Source organism: Bombus huntii, chromosome 2 (assembly GCF_024542735.1).
Source record: "Bombus huntii isolate Logan2020A chromosome 2, iyBomHunt1.1, whole genome shotgun sequence".
Classification (NCBI taxonomy): domain Eukaryota; kingdom Metazoa; phylum Arthropoda; class Insecta; order Hymenoptera; family Apidae; genus Bombus; species Bombus huntii.
The window spans coordinates 21501164-21527915 of record NC_066239.1 but is presented as its reverse complement, the minus strand read 5'-3'; the positions used below and the strand labels follow the sequence as shown (position 1 = coordinate 21527915).

The 26752-nt window shown below is 42.2% G+C and overlaps 1 protein-coding gene and 1 long non-coding RNA gene across 11 annotated transcripts in view; both read left to right on the top strand.

Annotated features, from left to right (window-relative positions):
• Positions 1-26752, top strand: part of LOC126872886 (uncharacterized) — a 186479-nt gene that overhangs the window by 136683 nt on the left and 23044 nt on the right. The gene's annotated exons all lie outside the window — the stretch shown is intronic.
• LOC126873207 (uncharacterized) lies at positions 20408-22532 on the top strand. Its single transcript, XR_007692339.1, has 2 exons — positions 20408-20448; positions 21911-22532. It is a non-coding gene; the product is annotated as an uncharacterized LOC126873207 (long non-coding RNA).

Genomic DNA, 26752 nt, shown 5'->3' with positions numbered 1-26752 from the left:
TCACTTTTGTATTATCTACGATTAGTTGCCAAACAAGACCGCGTTCCAACTTGCATCCCACTGGTGTTCACGCTCGAAAACAAATTACACGTTGTATCGCTTGTTCGGTCGAAGTAAGGAAAAGATTACGTTGATTTGATTTGCAGATACAAACTTGGCCGATGATCGTGCGACGAATGACGTTCAAAGTAGTGCGAGTTGGAACACGGCCTGACAGATGAGTGTGCGTGAACTGATACGTGTGTGAGTGCCTCTTGCTAGCAGTCATTGTACGCCAAGGCAGAAATTACAATCCTGAGATTGCTCGAATCGTTCGATCGCTTTCTTTCTCGTCGCGGTAAAAGTACTAATTCGCCATAGAGAGGTAATTGCGAATGAACGAAATGGATTTTACCTTTGATTCTAAAGCGTTTTAACGCAAGACTCTGCTAATCTGCCGTGCGTCTTCTCGAATAGAAAGTCATGCGCTGTTTATCGCGTAAAAAAATGTTTCGTGGCAAGAAAAGTATCGAACGAACGATCGATAGCTTGATGTGCCTTGTTCTCAATAGACGAAAGAATTAGAAGGAATATTATATATCAGGGTACGAACTAAGAGAATAAGATTTTAACGGCGATGTACGATTAATATGTTGTGACTCGATAATCGTACCATAATCGCAGGGATCGTGTTCACAGACATTTTTACTAACGTTAAGTTCCACTGGTGTGTATGTATATACGCGTTGAATACTCGATTTTGTTCTTTTTTTTTTTTAATACGTAGTATTAATCACAGTTTTAGCATGTAAGCGTGACTGAAAAAGGATAGAGTTCAAGTTTCTTCTTCGTCGTTACATCCTTTTAATGTATTTTATGTATTTATCTCTGTGATGTCGAATCACTACAGTAAATGTCTTTTTTTTACAAAATTTGTCGTAAATCGAGTCTTCGATAAATTTAAATTTAAAGAATTAAATATATCCGATGATCCGATTATGTAAAGAAAAGACGAAACAAACTTTTTCTCGTCGGTAATGAACCGAGATACTACAGCTCTAACAATGTGAATAAAAACGGAAAAATAGAAATTATACGGAGGCAATGATTTTATCGGCATCATCCATTGAAATTGTTGCAGCTTTATATAAACGGAGTGACGCAGCATCCCGGAATTCCTGTGAGTAATTTTCTCTAGAATTTAAGGCGAAACTCACCGTTTAACGAACTTCCTAGAAAGCTCGACGATTGAAATTATTCCGCGCGGAAATTTACAAACTACGTGTCTCGATTCCATCCTATCTCTATTACGAAGAAAAGGCGGAATTTTCGGTAAATCGAGCGAAAGGATTAAAATGAAGTGATCGAGTCGTTTAAAAATCTGGTCAAAACCAATTCTACGCTCAAATTTAAATAATACTTAAATAGTTTCGGTCTTAATTCGAATTTTAAGGTTCTAACAGTACTACATTCTGTCATACGCGTCTGTCATTTGGTACAAAATACGCGTGTGTATATACAACGCGTTTATAAGTCATCGAAAACACAGAAAAATTAAGAAAGAAGGAGAGAAAGCGAAGGAGGAGAAATAAGAAAGAGAAACGAGCGAACGAAATAACCGTAAAATATCCGAGACCACGAAAGGGTCCAGCGATCCGTGTCGAAGATTTAAATCAGACAGAACGGAACGCACACGAAGGCGTGAGCGTACGAAGTCGCGCAAGAAGTTTGGATAACGGTCGGTAGAAGCTGGAGGAGAGGTCGAACGGTTGCCTTGGTACTCGGCGAGTTCTTAATAAGTACGTTCACCTTCGGTGGCTGGGTGAACACCCAAAACACGATGGTTTAAAGCGGCGAACCGGCTGCATTCTGGGCACAGGAGAAAAAGAAGAAAGAAGAGTCGCTGCTCGACTCGGTTGTTCGCCGCTATCGAAACGGGTTCAAGCGTGGTCCGGGCAAGCGAAGGTCGCGAGGGAAGGGGCAACAGATGGAAAGGACACCTATAGCGTCAGAGTCAGAGACCGCTTCTGTTTCGACTGCCGGATAATCCGTGCGGATTCGATCGAATTCGCCGCTCTCAACGCGAAATAATTGCGCTGGGCTGGAAGGTTCGCCTGGTGGGTACCACGCCGGCTAGAAATCATCGAAAAGCACGACCACCCACGAACGTTGAACGGTGACTGATTTCCGCGCGTTTGTTGCACCGATAGCGACGACGCTGATGTAAAGCGTTCATTTCGCGCACGTGACAATGGTATTGTGTCGTGTGCGATGCTGCACTGCAGATTTAAAGAGGTTAAATCGTACGGAATTTTAGGCTACTCGCGCGTTAAACAGCGGTTGGTTGTAGTTTTTCTCCAAGTTTTCTAGTTCGTTTATGCATGGGAAAACGATGCATTCGAATCGTCCTATTTGCATCGGCAATTCGGACAAACTGAATAGAAGTTACCTCGAACGCATAAAGTTCGAACTTTTAATAAACTCTATGTTTCTTACGTAAAAAAACGATATATATATATTATCTTCTTTGTCCATCGTAATGTTTTTACCTATAAAGTAATTTGAAGGAAAACGAGTATGTTATTTTTTTCTGACAAGGCAGTCGATAGGAAATCTCATTTTATTAGACCGCCCGAGAACAACACCTCTATCGTTATTTTCCTACCTTCCCTATACTACGAGTGCCAATGTTGTACGTCCAATGCACGAACCCGATAAGCTGGCACGATAAAGATAAAAATGGAAAGCTTCGTACGAAAGTATAATTACTTCGTAGCTTTTATAAATATATTTTTTACATTACTGATTAATCGTTGGAAATATATGTGCCACAACATATCTGTCCTTAGAGAGAGAACCAGTTGCAAATTAGGTCATTTTCGCACAGGTTGTTCTCGTTCCGAAGGTTTTCGCTACTATTTCACGCGGCGCAAAGTCATATCCGTTTCATAGTGTTGAACAGGCGATAACAAGGACAGATTACTCGACGATATCGTAATCGTTGGACGACCGGTCGGCTCGGGAGACCTTTTCGAATCGCGTTTACAATCTTCGCGCAACGGAGCTGACATTTCGCAGGCATCAGCAGAGATGACCGCGACCACAACCATGCCATAAACGTGGCCGCTCGGCGCACCAGGAGTACAACGCTAATGCTAAGCGCGTTAAACGCGTTGTCGTTGTCGTTGTCGTTGTCGCTGTCGTCGTACGTTGCACTTTGTCGCGAGTTCAATAGCACGAACAATCGATGAACGTAATAACCAAGTATCTTTCTCCCGACCGAACCGTACTTTCTACTCCGACGAAGAACAACTATCCCGTATCGGCCAAGTTTAAAATACTCGTTTTCTTAATGCTTGATGAATTTTTCCGCGCGATAAGCGTATCTTGCTAAGTCGATTAAATCGACGTTGACACAGATTCGATCGTGGCACTTCGGATATCGATCATCGATGGCCAGAAACGTCTTGAAATATCGACGAATGCCTGGGCTGAGGCTTTTTAATCCATCAATCCGCAGGATTCACGTCGGTTTTTACCGGATCCATTCTTCTAGCTGTCCATTCGCGGCAAAATGTTTCAGTTTCGCCTACTTCGGCGTATTAGGCGCGTTTCGAGCAAGGGTACTTCTCGATACGTTACAGAATATTTTATTAGCGTGCTGCACGTCCCCGTCAACGTCAGCCTCTCCGTGTTTGACAACACTTCGATCGCTCCGTTCGTTTCGCATTATCCTTCGTATGCGTTGTACCTTTTTGCCTATCGAAAATATCCATTAATTTCGCGACATTTTAAACAACATTGTCGACTTTGAATATCTCATATAGTTTTCCTCTATATTACGCCGAGTTTATTTTTCATTGTTTTTGATTGTTTCTTCCGATCGAACAATCGACTTAATTACGACCAGCGACGGTCGATGTTGGCCGCGTTTGTATTTCTTCTTATCGACGGAACTCTTTTAAACGTGCTTCTGCCGTTAGAAGAAACTATGAAATTACCGTAGTATCCAGGTCATCCGTTACGAAATAAATCTTTCGACGACTATTTCGTATCGCATACGACTTTTGATCTTGTTTCACGGTTTCTCGGTTATTTTCTGAATTACCGTTCGCCGCGACGGATGTTCTTCGTCGAAGCGATTTCTGTTCTGTCAAGGAAGAAACGAAGAATGTCGTACATGAACCATAATCGGTAAATGACAAATAGATACGAAGGATCGGAACGAGAACAAAAATGGACGAGACGCGGTTGGAAACGTTCCCTCGGTTCGCGTCACTACGTGAACATTCCGGATGTATCGTCGTGCGACGAATTTAGTCGGCTTACGAGCGTTCCGCTCTTGATCGTAATAACGAGCGGGACGAGTTTTCGGACAACTATTCGATCGTTAATATTGCTCGGTTTACGCGTTGATTAAGAGTATATTTAACGAAAAGTTTTTCCCTTTGTATCCCGATTTCGGAGGAAAGTTTGCTTTATTCGATACGATCATACGGTACTCGAATTTAGACTACGTTCAGACATCTTGAATAACATGGAAAAATTCTAATACAATATAAACCAGCGTTAACAACAAGATCGACATATCAAACGCATAGATAGTAATAATCAACGTACTGCAAAAAACTAACAGAAGCAAAATATTATTATCCGAATGGCACAACAGCATCGGATGTGTCGATCCAGCCAAATGCCTCCCCTTACGCGCAGCCAACGACAACAAAAACCAACAGTCGTCGGCTCGTCTCGCAGTTCCTCTCTTCCAGACCAGGCACTACCCCATCGTCTAGTTATTCCAAGCACAATCGAATCCACGCACGACGCACAATTATCAAGCGGACAGCCAACAGCAGCAGCGACGGCGAAACGGCGACGGTGACGGTGACGGTGACGGTGACGGTGATGGCGGTGGCAACGGCAGCAGCAGACCGGTAAACAATCGAAATATCAGGACTTTTATTCGCCGTGAAAAGCTGCCGCCCTTCCCAGCCATTGAAACCCAGTTGGAATACCTAGTGTGAGGTAAACAAAAGAGAGGCTGCCGGAGAAGGCCTAGCACACAGACTCTCCGCCTGCGATTAGGTATTGGGAATTGGAGCGGTCCTTGAATCGACGCCGAGGACGGGACGGAATGCACGCGAGCCACATACACGGGCAGATCGGACCAGAGGCCGCACACGACACGACACTCGCCACTCAGTCAGTCAGCCGATGCCGTTCCGGACGGCACCACGCGCCATTCTCTCGCCTCGCTACTCCAATCGACTCTCCATGTCGATCGAGATCTCTCGCGAGCTTCACCGCATTCTACGAAGTTCAGTTTCGCGTAATTCTTTCTTTATTCTTTGCCATCTTCTTCCTCCGGAGGATTTTTCCTTTTGGAACAGTTTAGAGGTAGTTTTGTGAGTTCCGAGAACCTTGCCTTTTGGCAATCTGTGAACGTTGGCAGGCTTTCCAACAGGTATATACGAAGAGTTTTGGAATTTTCTTGATTCTTTTTCGAAAACAGTAAGAGGATCGTCTTTCTCTTTAAAGTTTCATTTTCCTGTGTACTATGATTATCGAGTAGACATAAATAATTTCTGTGGTAAATTTGTTATCTAAACGTCGATCTAAATCTAGACCTTCGTAAAAATTTCATCCTTCCGCTTTGATGCGATCAGAGCGACACTATGTCGGTTAAAAGCGACGTAATTATCGAAATCATTGAAATACGCGTATGATGGAAATGTTGGGCCCGAGGAATGTTACGTTTCGTTTAGAAGTTCGGTAAAACAGATTGGAAAGCGCTGAAAATGCAACTGAATCGGGATTATTTACAGAGTATCGATGAAACGCCTTCGAACAACGTCGGCAACGTTTACGATGCATTTGAACGACGAACGTTAAACCGCCTGAATTCCGTTTTTTAAAAACTATACCAGCGACGTCGCAAATTTTATTCCGATCACCGATCGATTTTAATCACGATTTGATTCAAGTTTAGATGAAATATAAGAAAGTGGAAATTAATTTCAACGGTCGGAGAGTGAAATTCTCTTTTCTCGTACATTGCTCATCTTTTAAGAATATTCTATTCGCTGCAGAGTTTTAATATATTCCGAACTTGGGTCTCTCAAGATACCAGCGCGGTTAATTTGCCAAAATTCGTTTCTTTCTTTTCTTAGAGTTACCTGGCATCGTCCGTTGCGATCATTAGCCAGCGACCTACGGTTTTGCTGGATTGCAGTTTTAAATCTTAGACCTGCTAGCACAGGTGAACGTTAGTGTTTAAACAAGTGTCTGCTTGTTCCTTTTAAGTTGGACGAATGGAATTTTTTATATATCTTTACATATTCCTGCGGAATGAAACAACCAAAACGAACGATGTTCTTCTATCATCTAAAATGCTATAATTATTAAGTCCAAAGTTCTTGTACGAAAACTTTAACGTTGAACTGAAAGAAGTGCGCGATATTCGTTGCTAACTTTAACAGAACTTTAAACTTTAAACGTTCGAGGAATTCCTAAGGATAAAGAAATTAAAAAGATAAAAAAAAGTTTGAGTTTAAACATCTTCTAATAGGAAAAATTAACTAAAAAGAGAAACATCCTTTCTTTATATATTTGAAAGTTATATTTGAAAAGAAGAAACTAAACAACGTGAAGTTTCAAAGAGTTCAATAACAACGGGATACAATGAGAAAATTGGACGAAGATCAGGCGAAGATTAGACGTGTCAACGAGGGAGGAGGAATTTCGTGCAATAAACTCGTCGCCAAAGAATCATTCGTGGCTAGGAGATCGCAGCGTGATAAAACGAGGAAGGAAGTTAAAAAGTTCTTCCGCGAAATTATATTGAATCTCTGGGAGAGAGGTCAGCGAACTCCGGCACGCGTAACAACGTAACAACGTAACAAGCGTTGTAGGCGCACGCACGACTTTGATCGATGAGTCGATTAAGATTTGCAACCCATTATACTCGGAGATGCTTAATTTCGATTCGACGCGCGCGTGCGCTTGCTCTTGTGCAGTATGAACGAGTAGAACGCTATTAGAAAACGTTCTTGTCATAAAGCGAATTATTCTGGCATCGATTCTCTGTTTTTCCCTCGTTGCTCCTTAGATATTTAGGTATTTTTTGTTAGCGGAGCGAATCTGACATTCGTTTAGTAATCTTGACGGATTTTTCGATTTTAGCGTGTATCGGGATTTCAAACAACAGACTTCGGAGTTTCAATCTATTACGAAGTAAAATTTCCGGGCTGAAATTATTTACGGAATAACGGGACGGCTTGGAAACTAAGATTAGAAATCTGTTTCAAACTGCAATGCTCGCGCATTCGCTTTTAAAATATTCAAATAAAGGAAAATGTCCATTTTCATTACCTTCTTTGCAATTAATGCGATTAATAAATGTTGTTCCTAGTCTATCTTCCGTTGAGGTTTATTTTACCAAATTTATTGAGAATTTTGCTATCTACGACACGGGGAATTTGTGAAAATATCCGATATGGACAAATTATTTGCGTCGTTAAGCGATATAAACAGTGATACCGATATAACTCCACGTAAAGACAGCCATTCAACTTTTTGAATCATCGTGCGATATATTTTCTATTCGTAGATAGCCTAAGAACAAAGATGTCGAATTTACAAAAGTCGATTATTTCGTGTCCAAGAAATGCGTTTACGCGTTTTACACGAATTGTATTTAAAGATATCAAAAGGTCGAGACGTGACGTAGGAGAGAATGTAAATTAGTAAGCTACGACTCTTAAAAACGTTCGAATATATTTTTAACGCCTGGCTGGTATCGGTTGCGCGCGTGATGCACAAAGTTCAACGACAACGCGCAAACAACGCGTAAACGTCCAACGATTAACTATCGAGCAACAAACAAAATCAACCTTAGAGTACATAATTTCGATTAGAAGATCGATTTACAACCACCGCGCATTCCGATGTGGAAACGGCCAATAGCAGATTCGGATAAAAAGGTTCTCTAACGTAGAAACGTCGGATAGACGACGTTCTGTTCGGAATGATCGTAACACGGATGCAAGTCGGGGCAGGAGCTTTCACGTGGTATCGTTAAACGGTCTAATTTATTGGACCAATATCTTAGCCCAATATTTGAGCAGCGTTTTCTCGCTTTTGGACGTTACGATTCATGGCACATACACACGCACGGCGTACAAGATCGTTCGATGTATCGTTATTCCGGTCGATTGGTTCCAAGTATTTCGAACACGTTCGCTGAAAGTCAGCTTTCGCGTCAAACCTCGCCAAGAATGCGACGAATACGGTTTCCAGACCATGAGAAAAGTCGGGTTGTCGATAACAAGGATTAGGTGCACCCGACGTATCGTGTAAATTATCCGCGAAACGCGTAAACAATAGAGTTTACAACCAACGAGCGTTCTGTCCGAACGCGAGGAAGTGGCGCTTTTTTCACGGTACCGCAATGATCGCTAGCGAGATCGTAAAAGTTACGAGCTCTGTACTTTCGGTGGATTTTATTGGGAGGTACCTTCGATTAATTTTACGGTCGATGCTGGATGCTGGCTGCCGAGAGCTCGATTACCACTAGCCTGATTCTTTCTTTTGGCTTATATTCGTATAAATCGTTAAGAATCGAAATTGAAAGTCGACCCTTGGTTTCAGAATTTGCACGCTGGCTTATCTTGGTTAACCGAGATCGATATGTCACATTTTTTTAGGTGAATTTATCCACTTTATAATCTTGTTACAATAATACGCGATACAAACTATCACGCGGAGTTCCGTATCTCTTCGCACCGATCGCGAGACTGTTCACGGAAAACGCAATTTTCCGAAGAGATTGAAACCATCTTAACGGAAACAAGAAGTTAGTTGAGAAGAAACGGGTAAACCACCCGTTTCTTAGTTTTGATCTTTACACGTATGTCAATAACGCGATGTCGGTACATTTGCTGTTCCCGACAGGGTGGCGATTAGCGGTGACATGACCTATATTACACCTAAATTGATCTGCGTCCTTTGTAATTACTAGCGAAACTCTACCATATAGCTTTTCTACAGTCGCGTTACGATGTCCTTGTCAGTTCGTATTTAACGATTCATGCACTGAAAATAGTATATTCGATTAATAAGAATTATTCGATGAAAGTTTTTACAGATATAAACGGCCGACGTTTGACCCGTATCTGACAAATATCGTACTTACAGGAAAGTTTAGCGAAGAATTAGCCTTGTTGCGATTACGAACTTGTACAAGGAGCGTGAAGTTGGCGAAGAAAAGGCCACGCAGATCGATGGTACAAATACTTTTGGAAAGGAAGCGGAAAACTCGAACATTCGGACGATTTATTCGCCTTCGCGAGTTTCCTTACTTCTTGCAGCGTTACCTCGCTGGTTACGCAAATATTTTACAAGCGGAAAATTATCGAGATACTCTCGCGAACGAAATTTCTTTCGAGAATATATCGTTGTTCTTCTTTCGAAGATATTTTCGGCCCGGCCGAAATTTACCTGCTGTTTCTTCCTCGAATCTTCTATCCCCTTGTCGTTGGGAGATTAGTGGCTCGCCACCGGTTTTACTACAAAATCGAGTTACAACGGCGAAATTTAATCAAGAGATTTTCCTTTTAGCTAGCTGCACGCTGTAATCTTTCGAGCGCTATTCCTCGAGTCGTTCTTCCAAACAGAAGTAACGTAAATCGATCGAAAATTAGTATCAAGCGGATTCTCAATATGCGTATATCTTCTATATATCTTCCAAAGAAACGTCACGTTCCTTTACCAACATTTCAAACAAAAAATTACTAGAATTTTCGTAGTACTTGGTAATATTTTCACATATACGAGTTAGATACTGTATTAATACGATCACGTACTTGTCCAAGGCCTCGATAATCAATCATCTAAAACTGGAAACGAAGGACGGTCGATTTTCGCGATCGATCGACATCCACGATAGAACGAGCGGTGTGGATCGTGAGAAGTGAAACAAAGGAAAGGACGAATTTTCGAGGCTTCTCAGATCGAAGCTCGTTAAGTCCGTTTGGCGGTAGATGGACCGTGTTTTCCCGTGCAAACAGACCCATGTGCTTCCCCGACAAGAAAGAACGAGGAAGACGGAACGAAGAGCATCGCGGAGAAATCGCGTGACGAACTCATGACACGCGCGTGGCCACGTATCGCGTACTCGGCGTACTGTGCCCTGGAATCCGTGACGACGCGATCGAACGCGACCTTCTTCGTCTTGAATGCGTGCCGGAGTATCGCCAACCAAGCGTGGACTCGAAGGAAAATGGGTGGAAAAGTCGGTCTGATTTGCGGTAGCTGCTGGTCCGGAAAGTACAGTATGTATACTACGATTTTACACATATCTAACGATGTGCGATGTGTATATGTACGTGGTTTATCGTTTTTATCGAAAAATTGTTGTCTTATTGGTGCGCAAGATGAAGCGTCGGAAAATTAATTCTCGTGAATCGTTACACACTCGTGACACGCTTCCTTCCCTCTTATCCCCGTTTCCCCGTTATCCCCGTTCACGCTCCATACGGGTGAAAACAAATTAACTTGAAAGAACTCGTACAACAAGATAGGTATACATACGGTGACGCATCGCGGCTAGGGATTACGACCCAGTCGTAAATTCGATTACATGTTTCGAACCACGGAATAATAATAACTTGGTAAACAGGTTAACGGATAACAGTTCGAACCTCCATCACACGTGCAGGAAGCATCGGAATTCCAAATTCATTTGCATTAGTCTTATCGGGAGATACGTTTTCGAAGACCAGGTTCAAAGTCCTTTTCTATCTACTGGTTTCGATACTCGAAACTTGTTTCCGTTTCACAGATGAATTTTAAATTCACTCGCTTCGTATCTCTTCTAGGGGTGTTATTCAAAGATCACGGTACTGCTTGGCATATGAAAATACGTAGGTGTAAAAATTCAAGAGAAAATACGTCTTGAAACGAACGCTGAATGTTAATTCCAGCTTCGTATCGCAAGTGCTTCCTCGACGATCTTCTATTAGAACGTACCTACTAAAATCACCTTTTCTGTATAAGTTACTTCAGCCCACGTCACAGCGACGCGGTGGAAAATTTTCCGATCGAACTTCAATGCCCGTAGAAGACTAATTTTCCCCGGAGTTGAAAACGATCCGTTCAAGAAGATTCCCCGTTACGCGAAAAGGAAGCGCATCTCACGCAAGATGCGAAAAGAAAAGGCCGATTCACAGCCCGAAGCAACGGGTTAATGGATCGCGAAAAAACAGAACGACTCGCATGGTCGTCGCAGCTGGACTATTTTCGATTGATCAGGCCGGTAAGGATTGGTCGTACGCGGGCATGCCGCCAAAATGACTGTTGCTCGGAGCCGGTCTCGCTGGGACGAGCAACGATCCAAGTCAGACTGGGGATCCATACGTTCCGCGATCACCCGAGGCCATGGCGCGATGCTCGTTTATCGGATTTCCAGCACCGTCCCGTGAACGATGCACAACCGTTTCCCTTCTGTCCCTTTACTTTGAGTACCGTTATTTTCGTCATAGCACTTTCGATAATTTTGTTCATCGTCGACGTTCTGTACCATGAACGTTGAGTCGGGCGGAAACGTATGGGCCAATATTTTTTATATCGTTTTTATATCGATAACGATGCAACGCTAAACGTTGCACGAAAATTGAGATTAATCGCACGTAAATATACGTAGGTCGAGCATAACGGATTAGCACCTACGTTCTAATGACCGTTAGCCATGAATCTTTCATAATTTTCTATTTTTTTTTTTTTTTTTTTTATCAACAGCTGATCGTGGCGCGATCTTTTACTGCCTCGCTGGTCGCTGATAAATTTGGTAGGTTCTTTTCGTAATTTAGTCATAATTACTATTTACTAAATAGCTAAATAAACTAGCTTTAAAACTACAAAGTTGATTATTATCGATAATCTCGTTATATCGAACCAAATAGCTCGTAAAGCGTAATTATATTTGATCGCTACTTGCTTATCAATTGCTGCTTGTCAAACGCTTAAAATGTAATATCTCCGTATCGTCGTTCGCGCAAATGTTCCATATTATTTCAGTTAAATGGAATTATTTTTCTATTTTCGATAGAACTTCTTTTCTACAAGAGAAAACCAACTTTAAATTCAGATTCGAAGCAACGAGACAAAAAAATCTTTGCAACAGTTTTGCGTGGTATCGAGTTCGCGGTTAAATTAATTTTCATAGAAAACAAAGGCGCACGATTCGTTCGTTCTTGTACGATTAATCGAAGAAACGAGCTGTTTCCCGTGCCTATAATTATGTCAGGTAGAAAACAATCGTTAGTATTCGTCGATACGAATAATTTTCACGAGCGACGAATTCGTATCAAAAGCTCGAAGAAAACCAGGCGTCGCGACTGCTAAAACATCGAAGAACACGAATTCGGCTTATGAACCGTTAAGAAACGTGATTTTACATGCTCGTAAGCTGCATGATGTAGAACCATGCTGCCCTGTGAGTACCGTTATTCTGCTCGTGGTACTCGCTCGCTTGCCCACCGCCGTTCATTACATAATCCTTACGGATCGTAAGCGTCGTTTCTGATTTTTCGACACCGTGGCCTGGATCCTGAATCGCGTCCTGGATTCTAACGCACTTCGCACCACTGTTCTTTAAAAACGCGATGCTCTAATAGTATCTTCGAATTGTCAGACGTCGAGTCGTAATTGATTTTATCGATCGTGACAAATATTCTCGATAGTTCTCGTCGACCGTCGTGACGATCGCTTAGCAGCGTAGAAAGCTAAAAACGTAGAAAGTTTGTAGTTGCGATTGTTACCAACGAATTTCGAATTCTACGAATGACTATCTTTTCGGTAAACAAAGTATGGTATACAGAATACGCGTAAAGCAAGGAACAACCGGTTAACACTTTCCCAGTGTCGAGACAAAACTTTCTCGCAGTAATTTATGATCTCACGGCGACTAATAGGCCTGTTGTCCTGGAGATCATCGTATATCGAAAGCCACGTTTTCGGATACCTCGGGATAAGAGAGATCTTCTTTTTTATTATTATTATTATTATTATTATTATTATTATTATTATTATATATTGATATACCCGTTTGTGACACCGATTAGTTTACGGAAGCTGAAGAGCGTGAAGTTAGGCAGCTAGTAAGATCGATACGATTTACAAAAGCTCGAGTATGGAAACCTTAAAAGTATTTGCAAATCCGGCAGATAAATTTAACAATGTGGAAAACTGTTAGCCTTGACGCGGATCCGGTTGACGGGGTCGCAGGTAGCATGCTTGTAAATTATACCTAAGAAAGCTCGTACAAACCTACCTAAACGATCTTAAATGCGTAAGAGTTAATGAACGCCAAGAACTGTCGGTAATGTACGAAGCCATTAATCATTTTGAAGAAAAAGATCAAGTCCGCCGCTGTCCTACGAGAATCAAAAGATTTAAGATTCGAGCTACGCAAGGTCGGCGTGTAGCTGTGGTCCGTAATATCCATTCCGCGTCCCTACTTGGAAGCGGTAAATTTGAGAAACTTGCTTTGCACTGTCTCCGGTAACTGTCTGTACATCACCTGATCCAGTGACCGCATTACCGAAGCGTATTCTAACGCGGCCTAAAGCGGCTTAACGAGTGGACGTTGCCAAATTCCACGGCGCATCGTTTGATAAAACCTAGCGTCTTGTGTGACTCTCTTTCGATGTATCGAAAATGAGGCGCGAAGTCTAGCAGAGACGTGGAACGGCCACTTAAATCACATTAGAGACAGGGGAATACCATCCAGACCATGATCAAACAATGTAGTAACATTTGTTATCTCGTTCCAGAGATCAAACTGAACTTCGAAGCAACTCTGGATGCATAAAATTACCTTAAAAGTTTTGACATCACCTACAAGAGATAGAGATCGACGGTATTTCAGAACGCATGGAAGATCGTCGATAAAAAGTATAAATAATGAATGCAAGCGTTTAATACAGATCGTCGATTCGAATATGTTGCTCGTCACCGCCAAGATAGCCCGCTATCCGCGATAACGATGGATCTCCAGAGCCCATCGAAGATAATTTCTTAATGGGTACGGAATGCGCCCAAACTGCAAACGCGAAATACTTTCCGAAAATCAATGTGTACAGCATCGACTTGATTATGCCGTTCGAAAGTATCAAATGCGAAATGGCAATAAGCCACGAGATCAGTAACCATGGATAACGATAATTCGGCGATTGAAACCTTGTCAGCGGCATCCGCTCGCAATGTGTAAGTAAAGAAAGGATCGACTTAATCGGTAAATAATATTAACTCTCGCTTCCACAGAACGAGGTGTTTGTTCCGTGTTCGAGTCAGTCGATGGTGAGGGGAAAAGATTAGTCGAGAGGTATTAAAAACGAGCTGGTTCTTGCCCGATGAACGGAGCACCTGTCGTTTGCAGAAAGACGAGGTGAACGGTGAAACAAACGAGGAATCGGTGACAGGGGAAAAAGAGAGCGGGCGATCGAGTCCTGCGAGTCGTCCTCGCAAAAACGAGACGAACGCCATCGCCGGCCGAGTGTGGATTTCGACTCGCTGCTCGCCAGTGGAATTGCTTTTCTCCGACGACAACTGGATCTGTAACGGATGCATTGACGTTTACAGAGATGTACAGGCCGATCATCTTGATTCCGCGTAGAGGGATTGGTTCGAGCGTTCGCCTATTAGATCGCTCGTTCGTTAGAATAGTTCAAATAGTTTGATCATCCGTTGATTCGGGTCATCGCCAGTTTCTTTTTTTTACTAAACGAGTACGCAATGGCAATCGACTGCTTTCCGTTCCATCATCTTCAGTCGCATATACGGACAAATTAATTTATCAAAAATGAACTTCTGTATTTCTCGATAACTTGATCTAAATTTACGTCGCTTCGCTATATCGATAATGCCAAATATCGTTACCAAATATCGTGCCGCGCGTTAACGATTGAAGCCATGATACGGTTTTTATTACGACACGATCGGTAAAGGCTGAAATATTTCATAGTACGTAGGATCAGCGTCACCGCAAACGCACGTAATCGACGTATCAATTAATTTCAACGAGCAGTTACGGCGGTACGGCCGCAGAAACCACGATCGCGTATTAAAGATGAAATCGAAGCGTGAATACACTACGCGAAGAAGCATAAACCAGCTGGCAAAATGGTATTCGCGGTAGCTGCAAATTTTAATAGTTACGAATAACCACTAAATTATGTGATATGTCTTCGTGATATATAAATATATAATATAATAATGTATAATATAACATCATTTTTTTGCAAAATACATTATCACACCACAGTTACACCACAAATACATACATATACATACACCACAGTTGGTTTTTGTTGAGAGTTATAATTAACCGGAGTAACGAGACTCTTCATCGCATATTCTTCAGCTTCTCGGACAGGTCAGAGGTACATGCACGTACACAACGCTACGTACACAGGGTGGCAGGTTGATTCAGTCAGACGAAGATGGAGTAAATTGAGTAAATTTTCAGGCGAAGACAAGGTTTCCCTCTTACGCTCGTCTGTCGTTCGAGCACATTGAACGGGCTTCTGTAGCCATTTCTTGCCGCGGTCTTGTTTCCGTAGCGTAAACGTCGAGAGCGTGCGAGAATGTACGCTCATAAAGTTACTATTGATTCACGGTAAATCGAAATCACGCGACACTTGGTCCATAAAGCTTTCATCTTCCGATTCTTTTGCAACGTTCGACAAAATTTTTAGCCGCGTTTCTACGAAACCTGAACAGGTTTCCTTGAGTATGAAGCTTACCCTGACCCAAACATACATCTACAGATCTATAGATCTATAGATCAACTCCATAGCTACCACCTATCTTCCTAATTATCTATCACGATCGTTTCAAAACCTAACCCTCGTCAAAGCGAATTTCCTGTTCACCCATGCGCCAATTCCCTTCGATCAGCTATATCGTGGAATCTACGTAGTAAATAAAACCTGAAAAATGAAATATCGAAAAAGGATAGAAGAAAAAAGAAAGGGTTGTTCCATACCACGTTATTGCCAATATAATTTCCGTTAACGTTCGTGGAATATTAAAACAACCAAATAATCTGTTAGTTTAAAAATCCGCGCGGAGGAAAGAAGCGTTTCGAACGCTCTGACGCGATAACTAATCGTAGGGACAAAGAGACAGTATCGACTCGTCTGACCCACTTGATCACTACAGATCCCGTTAGTTGGCATCGAGTCGATACTCTTGCCGCAGGCATACTCGTTGCTCGCTACCGCGATCACGCGGAGACGGGAATCGGCGCGAACAGTCGCCAGAGAAAATGTCCGCGCGACAAATAAAATACTCTCGAATGGGACAACTTGTTCGAAGGATAACAGCTATTGTTGAGCCATGCTCGATTTATTAGCGAGATCGCCAGCTACTGGATACCGCGATACGCTTTGTATCAAGCCCTCGCGAATTTATGACGGACGATGAATCAGGATATTCCAGAGACCGGAATTGCCAGATTTTATTTCTATTGCGGAGATTCTCCGCACGTATGTAGGTCTTTTCCGTCTGTTCTTTTATTCCGATTCGATAGCTTCAGGTACGAATTGAAAAATTTCAGAATTTTCGCTACTTGTTTTAATCGCCAAATCATCATCCGTAATCGTTCTACTGTACGCATTTTATGTCTGTACGGAGAAAGTATTCCATATTGTTCCATATGGTGGTGGAAATATATTTTTCGCGTTTGAAATCGCGCAAAATATTTGTTGCGTGTATATTCTAAATATATTTACAACGTTAATATACATCCACGCTGAGGCACGTTGTCAATGCGATACGATATTTTATTTTGCCGAACCCATAGCGTCTGGTCTCCTTGAAGTTCCCAGGAATTTTACTACTCAACCGAATCCGCTAACGATCGACTTAACGAGCCGGCTACTATGCACGTAACGGTCGAGTTTCTAGGGATCAGAAAAGCCTGAATCGCGTGATTTGTCGCGATACGGTAATACCAGGGCCTGTTACGAAATTCCGATCTGCTGATCGAGGCATTCCCAAGTGACGACATCAGCGTCTCTTAAAGAGGAATTAGATTTTTCATAGTCCTTCGTTTTAAGCCATATATTTACTATTATCTTCGTGCGTGACGTACAAGACAACGTTAACGCGTACGTTTCGGATAATTTTCAGGATTTACGAAGGCTGGCAATTGCAAAGGTCAGAGATGGTTATTTACGTCTGCGAAAACCTGAATTCTAAATTTAAATCTTAGCAAAAAGTAACGTGATACTGCGTGACACGCATCTTGCGATTGTTCACGCCACATCGTAGTTCGCTATATACGATATAACTTGCAAAAATGCGTCAACCAGAAAGTTCAATGTTTAGTCGAGAAGGTGAGATTCTAGAAGTCGCGTGCATTTCTAACGTTAGAAAATTAAAAACTAAATGCGAAACTTTCGTCCGATCGAATCTTTTTTCGTCGAGATGGGTATAATCCGGACAAGGTCGTCGATTTAAGACGGAACACACAGCATGTAAAATTTGGCGACTAAAAGAAGAGAAACGAACGCACATGAAACCAAGAGCGAGAGACGAAGAAAGATTAACACGAGCCGAAACGAGGTTTTCGTTACGAGCGAACGAACCTATGTATCTAGTATTACTCGAGCGAACAAAAGGAGGCACGAAAGAAAAAGATCGATCGAAACGATCAACGATTATACGTGTCCATTCTTCGGAAGGAACACACGGCGGTCCGCGTCGCTTGGCAAAAGCTAGAAGTTGGAAATCCCGGGTGGTTTGCCGCATTCAGGATATCCCGACGCAGTAAAACCCGGGCGAGGACGTAAAATATTTATTACGGGTGGCCGCAACCGCGGCTCCGATCTTTTTGCAATCCACTAGCGACAAAAAGTTCGCGTACAAGGTAGATAGCGGGCAAAAGAACGGTATAGAGCATAGAGTGTAGACTATAGCAGATTCGCAGAAAAAGAAAAATCGACAGCTTGGTCGGTCGTTGCGCAGCAACAGGTCGAGCAACGATACAAATGATCGTGGAAGTGCGTTTCTGCTCCCCGGTCTGTTCCAACTACCTCGATCAATTTCTGTTTTTCCCTTCCTCCCCCTCGCAACCCCTCCCTCTCTTTTCGCTAGCCGGTCCTTCCACGACGATTTATCTTTCTGATCTTTCCGACTCCACCGTTGCACTATAAATTGTTTCGCATTTTCTAGAGAACGGACGCTTGGAACTACGTGCTTGCGGTACGTTCGATAGCCAGGACAGAGGGATCATTCGTGAGTCTGTTTTCGTCTTGCGAAACGAATAAACTATTAGAAATTCCCTGATGCAATTGTACGCGGTTTTATCCAACTTTGATTCTACGCGTGAACGATATTCAGCACAGAGGAGGCGGATCGAAATTTGCGCACTAGTAGGTTTCCCACGTAGCTAAAATACAGCAAAAGTTGCGCGAAATTAACGTCTGACGATTGAAAAATTTCGTGGATGAACTACGCTTATTACCGAATGGTTGGCTGCGAGAACCGATATCTAATAGCGTCTAAGTTATCCGAGCTAGTTTCGCGATAAAGGAACAGATCTCTGCCGATACTCTCTACCTGACTATCGTAGCAGATCGGTGCATTCGCAAGGTTCTCCAAATTAATACAAATTTCTAAGTACCGTAACATCGAGATATCATACGTCGTAAAGCAAAGTTAAGGAGAGTGGAGATGGCCTCGGAAACGCGAAAAATATCTCAGAAGATAGAATTTTGATGGCGCGAGGGACAAATCCCCGTGATGGTTTTCCCGATAACGATTCTGATTCCCTCTTGACGTGTCTGCTCGGTGCCACTTCCGGCATCGTGACAACCACCGTAAGCCCTAGGACGTCTGACGGCCCGAATCGTGGGGTGAACAACCCTTATATCCTCCTTTACATCGTACATGCCCTTCTCGCTGTTGGTGAAAATCCTATTTGTGAAATTAGACGTTTGCTCGCTTTGAGACAAAGTAAACCGCGTTTCTCACTGGCGTTCGGGAGATGGCGATGGTGCGATGTAGTGCAACAAAGTGAAACTTTGCGCGCATGAATCTAGCAGGATTATAACGTAACAGGAGCACGACAAAGTGGAAACTTCTAATGAAAAAGGAAAAAATATATTGCCAAAGAAACTTTCTTTCTCCATTTTCCTTTGTAGAATTATATTTCACTTGCGAGTGTTATAGCATGTCTGCCTTTGATACAAAGATCATAAAAGGTTTACGTATCTGCAGGTATATTTACGCCGTATGAACGACACTCGAGTATTACACGCATGCATTATCGACAAATAGATCCACGTTCGAGATAAGAGTTCCTCGTTGATTCTTTCTCATGGTATAAATAACGAGAAATTGTCAGGAAGTATGTAATAACGTTACAGTGAAACTACTCGTACTTCGTTACTTTTACTCGCGTGTATAACACCTACAACGATATTCTTCGTTGAATCAATAAATAAAAGCGTTCCCCAGCGAACGTACAAGACTAGATCTTAAAATATAAAAATCGACGTGATCTAGCGGTGGCTTACGACACGCATATTTCTAATCCAGACGTGTTCGTAAATCACAGATAGGTGACAGGTATCTGCACCATCGAGTTTCCACGTCGGTGAATTACACTGTCACAAGTATCCTATAGTAAGAAAATACACTTTTAAAAAGATGGTACCGAGTCAAAAAAGGCTAGGAAAGTTCGAAATGAAAACAATTCGCCGAAACGGCAAAAAGAGTATGCCTGACACGAAAACAACGATACGGTAAATCGGCGTGCCGTTTTAATTTTCATCGATCAGTCGCCCAGCAAGCGATATGTCGAGCAGCGACGGCGACAAGGTAACAGAGACAAAATATTATCGAGTTAACGCGCGCGAAGTGGTCGCAGGAATGGCTGACGGGTGCGAGAGCGTAATGCACTTACGTCACGCGAATTTCAGACAAAACAACCGGTGGTGTAACGAAAATTTAGCGTCGCGACCGGACGTTCTAAATATAAAATGGATGGTTGTTGACCGAGAGAAAAATGCTCGACGATACGGTGCCGCCACATCCGCCACATTCCTTTTCTTACAAGATTGAACGTTCACGGTCGACCCATTTACCAGACCCTCCTCGTGCCACGAAGAGACGAAACGAACCAGTGCTATTTAATCCGATGGTTTATTTAATCCGCCAACATTGTCCATTACCGCGTAGCAATGGCGCGCGCGTGCTCGCGTGCCAGATAAATATAGACGTTCCACTTGGCATCGACGCAGAAAAGATCAAGGTGTCGTAGAAACGACGTCGCGCCGTTACTTCATTCTAGTTCCGTCTCGGGAATATTTGACGATTTCCGATGGCCTGATTGCAGATCGATAGACGAACTTATAACAGAGTTCACAATCTTGGGCGCATCGAGATTTATCGAAAGCATCGGTTAGTACGAGCAACAACGCGTTTAAATATCGATTGTATAATAAAATACTGGAAAAATTGTAAAAAATATCGAAACGTTTTTAAATAACATTTTATTTCCAACTGTTGACATTTCGATGCGTTTAATCGAATATATTTTGTCGAATGATGAATCAATGGTGGTACAGGCGAGGACAGTCGAAACTCTTTGCAGGCGTTACACGCTTCATAGCTTGACGAACATTATCCATCCCAATAATTTTCATTCTATCTGCATGTATGACTCGCGTTACTCGCGTTACTCGCGTTAAATCACCGAGTGCTCATAGTATGCGTACAGGTTATCGGTGAAAGTAATCCCTAAACATTCCTGCTCGATTTATTTACATAAAAAGGATGTCGCTGTAAAATATCTGCAATTCGCTTCTCCTCGGAGATATTTTCACTCGCTGAAATACTTGGCGACGCTGTTAAAAATATTTCTGTCGCGGATGACTAGATTTTCGAAAATATTTCACGTCATGATCGGGCAAAAATAAAATTGAATTTAACGTACGGCAACATCGACGAAGGTTTCATATAGAATAGCAAGGGGATTAATCGATCCTTTCTCGATTAATATTCAGCACCAAACGTAATTGGACGGGAAACTGGCGCGCGGACGTTTCACCAAGCTGCATATTTATGCCTCGGTCGGAGGAATTCATCCGATCAGTATGAAGAGCGAAATCCGGATCTGTCGTTGCATTCGGTTTTATAAGAGTGCAGTAATTAGCCGAAGTCGCGTACAATGAAATTGTCCGAATCGATGCATTGATTTCTGGGAAAGATGTACCATATGCAAAGCAGTTACACGTCTGCTTTGAAAAGAAAAGGAGATTTTATAAGTACTACGTAGTGGATAAGAAAGATAGTATATATTCGTAAAAATAAGTTAAACACAGAGCGTAATATTAAAAAGAGTTAACAAAACGGAAGAATCGCTTTTATCGAGTACCTGATATTCTTTAATTAAATCGCTGAAACATTAACAAATAAACGAATAACGAGTTACGATGTTACGAAAACATTCGAGTAACTGCGCGATCATCGAAATCAGGTAATTTGGAGCAAACATTCGCGGTTTATTTTTACGAACGTAGAAACGATAGAAAAGATCTGTGTGTGTGTGTGTGTTTTTTATATTCGTGAATAACCACCTTGGATAAATCCATGCAAATCGCGGATATCCACGATGCAATGTCACTGTTTCGATATTTCGACCAAATTCCAGACGCGACAGCTGCGATCGACGTAAATCTTTGATGCAATCGGTTCTTCCTGCTCGTAAATGCACCGCACATATTTTTTCAACTGTCTTGGGCTCCGTCGTGGTACACACGTGCAATTTGCGAGAAGCATAATCCGTGAACCGTCAAACTTTTTGTTATGCCACTATGATTACTGCTTCCTCGTTTCCTCATAACTACGATTCTTATTTCAGATCGTGATATTGATTTCTCGGTGGAGTTCTACCGAACTCATTTAGCTCACTTGGGATCAAAATGATCTTAGCAGATACGAAGATGTAATTTTAACGGTAACTAATATATATATAAATCTAACAGAGACGGTATATGTTCATAAATTACACAAAGTGTATTTAGCATTTCCTTTTCGATCAAAGTCTGGAATATTCGTCGTGGAATATACGAATGTTCCTCTATACATAGAAATGGGAATTAAGAGATAAGGCGGCCAAATACATTATCGGAGGAGGATGTATTGCGTTAATGAAGCGTGGTACGGAACGACGAAAATTGAACGTGAAGCAATCTAGGAATATCATAGCGGAATAGCGATACGGAAATATGCGCTGGGCAAATCGAAAAATACACGTGCCGTTTAATCAATAGCGAGCCAATATAAAAAGTAATCCAGACGAAGATTACATTTTATCCGGGTTTATTTTATTTTTCCCATCGAGCCGTTTGTTTGTTATAGGTATACGTTCCACAGAGACGTTTCACCCGTTTAATTGAAAAAAGTGCGGATGGAATGGTTGTGTCCATGTTCACACCGTTCTTAACACGTTCGTGTTTAATTAAACGTTTTAATTTCTCTAATTTTCTTGTAACTTTATTTTAAGTTTACTCCAAAAACAGCTTTTAACTTTTTAGTGCGAGCCTTTTTTAAGAAACAAAAAATATACGCACAGAATGAAATGTTTTAAAAACTAACTTTCCCCGATTAATTATTCTGATTTTGAAATTTAATTTGCTCGCACGCTTTGAGAGTGCTAATATCACTGTCGCGTTTTCTCACCTCTCTCAACTTCCTTTACCTTGAAACGTACACAACGGTCTTCTGAAGGCAAAATACTCTTTCTATAAATCACCGAACCATCCATATAATACGTAATCAGAAACGGAAGACGCGTTCAAAGTCAAACCTGATCAATCGCCCAATCAACGTCCAGTAGCTTACTGAGAAAATCGAGACGAAGAATCGGCGTGTCATCGAAGCTACCAATGGACACGAGGAATGCGTCGAAACTGAAAAAAAAAGAAAAAACAGGGGAATCGTTTGGAGCAGGGAGCATGGTAAATCGTAGTCGTCGCTAATGCATCGTCACGCATTCCGTCGCGAACAAACGTCGAGGAATCGTTCCCTAGTAGCTCTGCTATTTAATGTATTCCGTTTCGATGCATCTGGTCCTGCGGCGCGGACAATTTCCTTTTACTGGCGCTTACGGAAAATAGAAAATGTCACGGCGCATCGACGCCGTTTCATATGCGCCGATGATTTAACAACATTGTCGCCAAAACTCTACGTGTGTACATTTCTCGACTCACGTTGTTCGTCTTTTGGACGATCCCTTTTCTCGTTGCTGACAAAACGGGAGAAGAGTTTTCCTTTCGAGCGCCGTCCGAAGTGGATTAATACGATTTCTTAGCAGAAATGAAAAAATTGAATTTTTGAAGTGCATCTTCGACGTAGTCATAGGGAAGTTCTCGATTTCGTCTGCGTCCTTCTTTGTCCTGCTGTAAATTTATCTCTGTTTCTTGTTTGTCCCACTTCCTACCTCTAAATAAGTTGCGCGGAGTACGATAGAACCTTTTTACTCGCAAAAGGATGTTCGTTTAACACGATGATCGGTTAAAAGCTTTATTCTTCGGGACAATTTCTATTCTTAGACTAGAACGATTTCCGATATCTGTTTGCAGAGATGGACTGCTTGCAGTATTTTTTCGTGCTGATTCTTTCCATTCACAGGACAAACTACAAACACGATAGCGAGAAAAAACGGATTGAGATACGAGACGATCGTACGTAGATCGTATGGGACGAACGAATGACACTCGTGCTGCTTACATAAGCGTATACGCACGGATGGCCCGGTTTCACAGGCCGAGTTAGCTGCGCACGATAAATTGTCCCTTCCGGTGTGTCTGGCTCGGCCCGCTCCGAAACGAGGCGGTTCCTGCGGTAATCCCCCTCAGGCGGCCGATGGTTCCGTTCTATTTCGTTCTATGCCGTTCCCATGTCCGCAAAACATCAGGACGCTCATTATGGCCGCGCGTCGCCGCCAACAACCCACCACCGTGAGATTCAATTACGTCCTCCGACGTTCGCGGCCGACTCCTCTTCGCGCGCGTTCCGCATGTTGTGCGACGCTTCGGAATTTCGACGTCGCGTGCTCTGAACGTTCTTTGAACGATCGCTTTCTCGCTAAGATTGCCCAAACCAGACGATTCCCGGGGAAAAAGAGGGATGGCTAGGAACGAGTCGAGGAGTTGCGAGCTCGGGGGAAATTCGAGCGGTATACAAAGGATAGGAATTCTTATGAGATCGTTTGCGACAAATCAAGCATCTGTATAAAGCTCTGCAAGAGATGCCTGTTTTATATAGTTATAGCTCCTTTAATATTCTTGTATGTACTTCTCCGAATAAAAATTCCGACGAAATAAATACCGGACTTTGTTACGATAGATCTTGGATGAATTTACTAACGCAATTGCAGCGAAAAAGTTCCGATTTAAGAGCATATACCAATATCGGATCCGTATAAACGTTATTATCAGGGTACTAAAGTTAGTATCAAAGTTAGTAAAGATACAAATGCCTGGCGGTCGAAGCTCTGAACTCACAATTGAGTCCGCGACGAGAATTTGGCTCTGTCGATACCCGTTAGAGAACGAATAATGTCGAAACTATGCAACTCCATGCTGGAAAACGGACTCGCCATAATGTTTAATTCACGCAAAACATTTGTTGTTTTGACGCACTATTGCGAATATCGCGAAAACGGCGAATATTTATAACGTTGTATCCTTCCATTTTCTCCGAAGCTATTTTCTCATACGACTCGCTTTCGTTCGCTGAAAAGTAATCATTTAATCCCCGCGAACAGGATACTCGTTTTACCATGCGAATAGACAGTTCGTTCAAAGTAACATAAAACCAGCTACGTAACACGAATTTGGGTTGCAGACGCGTTAAATGAAAGGTCGCTCTAAATGTACTCTACACATGAAAGTAGCATGCTCGAATTTACTCCACGAGGTCACCATAAACCGTGACAAACTATCGCTTGTTAGAAAAATTAATTTGTCGCATACTTGGAGCGATTATTGGACGATGGAAACGCGCTATGGGACGCGGTGCGGCATAGCGAGAGGAAATTTCGCGTTCCACTTTTCTGCTCTCTGTTCGAATGCCATCGTATTTTCACGGAGAATTCTCCGCATCGTTCGCGTTAACAGACGGCCGTTGTTCGTAAAAATAGCGAACTGGATTCAATTACTTGGCCTGTCGTCGCATTCTCCATGCCGAAGCGCTTTGGAATTTCAAATTCGATCGAGACCTCGGTCGGTTCGATAGTTGAACGCCAACGTGTCTTTTTTTCTTCGTTCTAGCATTTTCTACTTTAAATTAAAAATATGCTGAATATTTGCGAAACTATTCATTTAGCCTAATCATTTTTACAAGTTTTAGCGACTGTCTATTTATTTTGAAGAACGTAAAGTATCTTTCTCGGTTTATTGACATCGAAGTACGAATCTACAATATTAACTTCCGAATGTGGTTTCGCGTCGAATATGATAATTTCACGTTTCCAAAAATACAGCCAAAGAAACGAAGAAGAAGAGGGAGAGAGAAAGAGAAACTTTGATTTAATTGAATCTCGAACATAAAGAGCCTTCTCTCTGGATGCTCTTTCGTTTTCTGGGTGGTCTTACTCATTGGCTTCGACGAACTTGTGCGTCACAAATGTTCGTAGAAAAATAGAATGTACCTCTCGAATCGATCGTATCGTAGCATCTATAGTTCAAGGCTAGATCAGCTTATTCAAATAAGGTATCACTTTACATCGAGAAACGAAATCTAGAATGAAACGAAATGTAGAATGCTACACTAGCTTTCTTTATCCGGTTTTTAAAGCGTGTACAGTGTACAGTGTACGCCAGAAGTTACTTATCTTCGTCCCTTGAACATATTCTGCCCTGAATGATATCAAGAAGCGCAAACACAAGTTTCGCGATTCATGTTTCTCGATTAGTCAACGCAGCTGCTGGCCCATTGTGCTCGCGCAGATGCGCTTCGCCGTAGCCATTCACGATGAATCGTTTGCTTTAGAAAATCGGCCAAAACAGAGATCGACACGATCCCCTCTCGATCGTCCGCCGCCTCTCCAATTATTAGAACCGTGTAATTGAAACTACAAGCCGAAGCCAGGTCCAAAATTCGCGATGCGTGCAACTGTTCCAAGCACGTACGAAAGCTGATCGAGCTTCGTGAAACGATTAGACTTTGCCAAATTGCATTTAGCCAGTACGCTCGGTCTATCGCTCTACCGTTAATTACTCGATGTTGTTTTCGCATTAAAGTCGTCGAGGAATTTGAAATTTAATAAAGTCGTAACTTTAAGCTTGGACCAATAGAGGAAATAACGCTTTCAAATGTTGAGAAAAGTGATTGTACAATTACAGTATCTCTTAGTTGCGAATCGATATTCCTGAGAACCTGCAAATATCCGTGCTGCGACTCTATAGAGTTATTGAATATAGACGAACGTTCACGACGAAGCGTAGCTTGATGAATAAGCGATGACGATGAGCGTAAAGTGCGGACAGGAAATTCTTACGGTGAAAGTTTCGCGATTACGTCGCTTTTTCCGAGGAATAAAGAAGATTGGCTGCTGCGAACCCAGCGTGCCATTTCGATCGTAAATATCGAAAGCGTCATTGTACGTGGCATTGCTCGTAGCTATCGTTACGAAGAAAGCGGTGCTATTGTATATTAACTATTGTACTCTGCTCGACTATTTATTTCCTTTGACAAC